Below are 3,674 nucleotides of genomic sequence, written 5' to 3' on the forward strand. Positions count from 1 at the left end.
ATAAACCTTTATGGGCATGATGTCACCCCGCGTCACGCCCTAGAGACGGAGCTGTTATGACACTCCATTTATGGATGAGGAAACCGAGAGCCAGCCGGGTAGAGTGACTAGCTCAAGGCCACACAGCCAGGAAGAGGTGACATGGGGCTTTGAAGTCCTGTGTGTGTTAAGTGTTTCCAAACAGCTTCTGAGCGGCTCCTAGGGACATGTTAAGAGGGCCCCAAGAGCCAGGTGGCACAGGCCTGTGATCCCAGTGGCTCTGGAGGCTGAGGCAGGAGGATCGTGAGTTCAAAGGCAGCCTCAGCAAAAGGGAGGCGCTGAGCAACTCAGTGAGATTCTGTCTCTAAATGCAACATAGGGCTGGGGACGTGGCTCAGTGGTCGAGTGCCCCTGAGTTCAATCCCCAATGACCCCCCCAAAAAACAAAGAGGGCCCCATGAAATCAAGCCCCGTCGTAATTTCCCCTTTAGAAAGACGGATGGTTATTTCAGTTTCCCTTCAGAAACCTGCTCCAGGGGAGCCTCTTCTCGCCCTGGGCACACAGACCAGTGGGGCAGGAACGAGGCTCAGCCCCTCCGGGGGCCAGGAACACCTGGGGTGCAGGGCGGCGGGAGCCAGGTTAAACCCGAAGGCCCCGGGCTGCCTCCTGGGCTGCGGCAAGGAGGGTGGCCCCAGGAGAGCAGAAGCTCCGACCAGAGGAGGGGCCCAGCGGCCTGGGGTGCCGGGGAGCCCAGGTCTGATGTGGAGAATGACCACAGGGGCCAAGCGCACAAGTGCCTAGACCAAGAAGAGGCCACTGGAAAGCCTCGCGCCTGAAACCCCAGGGACTGAGGAGGCTGAGGCAGGAGGATCAGGTTCCAGCCCAGCCTCAGCAACTCAGAGAGACCCTGACTCAGAAAAATGAAAGGCCGGGGGTAGCCAAGTGATAGAGCACCCTCTGTTCAACCCCCAACACTGCAAAAAAAATATATAAAAGTCATGATCTTGGCCCTGGTCTCTAGAGGTGAGAGGTCATCTCGGGCTTTGGTCACGCGTTCTCGGGGACCAGCAGACACCGTGTACAGAATCCCTGCTCTTTCCTCTTTGGGGGAATCAGGCTCCTCCTTGGTCTGTCTGTCCGCAGCGCTGAGCTCTGTGTGGTGTGGGCGAGGGATGTGGGGTGACAGTGAAATGCTGGATTTCTACAGAGCCCTGCCACCCGCCCTGCACCCCAGGTGTTCCTGGCCCCCGGAGGGGCTGAGCCTCGTTCCTGCCCCACTGGTCTGTGTGCCCAGGGCGAGAAGAGGCTCCCCTGGAGCAGGTTTCTGAAGGGAAACTGAAATAACCATCCGTCTTTCTAAAGGGGAAATTACGACGGGGCTTGATTTCATGGGGCCCTCTTTGTTTTTTGGGGGGGTCATTGGGGATTGAACTCAGGGGCACTCGACCACTGAGCCACGTCCCCAGCCCTATGTTGCATTTAGAGACAGAATCTCACTGAGTTGCTCAGCGCCTCCCTTTTGCTGAGGCTGCCTTTGAACTCACGATCCTCCTGCCTCAGCCTCCAGAGCCACTGGGATCACAGGCCTGTGCCACCTGGCTCTTGGGGCCCTCTTAACATGTCCCTAGGAGCCGCTCAGAAGCTGTTTGGAAACACTTAACACACACAGGACTTCAAAGCCCCATGTCACCTCTTCCTGGCTGTGTGGCCTTGAGCTAGTCACTCTACCCGGCTGGCTCTCGGTTTCCTCATCCATAAATGGAGTGTCATAACAGCTCCGTCTCTAGGGCGTGACGCGGGGTGACATCATGCCCATAAAGGTTTATACAGTCAACTCCCTACCAGTGGCAGCAAGGGTTAGGAACCAAAGTGGGAAGGACCAGACCCTGGAGAGCACTGAGTGTCACTGAGGGAGAGGCAGGTGGCCCCCAGCTGGCTGGGGGTGGGGTGGGGAGAGGCAGAAAGGGCATTGGCGACTGTGGCCCGAGCACTAGGTGGGGGCTTCAGCACGTGCGTTTGCTTTGGTCTTGGCACTGGGGATTGACTCAGGATTTACCAATAGCCACATCCCAGCCCTTTTTAATTTTTTTTTTCTTTTGGATTCAGGGTCTCATAAAGTTGCTTAGGGCCTCGCTGATTTGCTGAGCCTGGGCTCAAACTTATGATCCTCCTGCCTCAGCCTCCCAAATTTCTGGGACTGTCGGATGTGCCACGCCCCCAGCTGGATGTGGTAGTTCTGGTGGGGGGTGTGCAGGTGTGACCTGAGGGGTGGCGGGTGCCGCTGCGTGACCACCTGCCGTCAGACAGCTTGAATCAGGCAACTCTGGGGACGTAGGGCGTCCGAGGGTTGGAAATAAAGTCCTCACCTGGGATGACCAGAGACAGCTACTAACAGAAATAGCTCACCAGGACACAAGGAAGGGGACCAACCATGGCCTCTAGGAAGCAGAGTTCAGAGGGAACATCAGCGTGGGGAGGGCCCAGGGGATCTTGTTCTGTGGCCACTTCTTGTCCTTGAACTACTTCCTAGTAAAGGAAGCGTGACCTTTTAATATCATCCCAGAAGCTCAGGAGGCTGAGGCAGGAGGATCGCAAGTTCAAAGCCAGCCTCAGCAACTTACCAAGGCCCTAATCAACTCAGCGAGATCCTGTCTTAGAATAAAATATAAAAAGGGCTGGGGGTGCAGCTCAGTGGTTAAGTGCCCCTGGTACCAAGATAATAATAAATCAAATTTTTAAAAGCTGGGGATGTAGCTCAGTGGTCAAGTATGTGTGTCACACAGGAGGCCTGGACTTGATCCCTGGTACTAAAAATACAAAAATAGAACAGAGTGGGGTTTGTATTTCTACGTTTTGGGGGTTTTATTTATTTTTTAGTTGTAGATGGACACAATACCTTTATTTTACTTATTGATTTTTATGTGGTGCTGAGGATAGAACCCAGGGCCTCATACGTGCAAGCAAGCGCTCTGCAACTGAGCTACGGCCCCAGTCCCCGTTTGGGGGTTTTAAAATTTTTCTTTTTCTTTTTCTTTTTTTTTTTAGTACCAGGGATTGAACCCAGAGGTATTTTACCATGGAGCCTCATCCCCAGCCCTTTTTCCCCCCACTTTTTATCTTAAAAAGGGTCTCACTAAGTTGCTGAGGCTAGCCTCAAACTTGTAATCCTCCTGCCTCAGCCTCCTGAGTTGCCGGGGTTATAGGCATGCACCACAGCACCCAACCTCAGGCTCCCCAGTTAAAGATGGAGCTGGGAGACCACCATGGGAGTGACCCACAAAGAAGTTTCCAGTAGGTCCGCACATCAGTGAAAGGAGCCTCTGCCTGTAGGGATTTCAGAAGGAGATGCGGTCAGTAGGCCTTCTCCTCCATCCCCAGCTCCAGCCCCTGTTTTAGAGGCAAATCAGAGTGGCAGGTGCTGGGGAGGCGCAGGCAGGACGGAGCAGGCTGCCCCCGGCGGACGCCCCTGGGGCTCTTGGCTCCTTGGTCTCCTCCGCGGTTCCCAAGAGGCCAAGTCACGCTCACCTCCGGCTGGCTTTGCCTTGCTCCGAGCCTCCGTCACCACTGGTGTAATCCTACCTCAATTTGGCATTCCTTGACTTTTTTAAAAAATATGTTCACTTCTTAAGTGTCTCCGAGGGACAGCAGATTTCTAAAAGAATGTGTTCTCCCTCCTGCGTGTTGGACTCGGGGA

Source organism: Marmota marmota, unplaced genomic scaffold (genome assembly GCF_001458135.2).
Source record: "Marmota marmota marmota unplaced genomic scaffold, marMar, whole genome shotgun sequence".
NCBI lineage: Eukaryota > Metazoa > Chordata > Mammalia > Rodentia > Sciuridae > Marmota > Marmota marmota.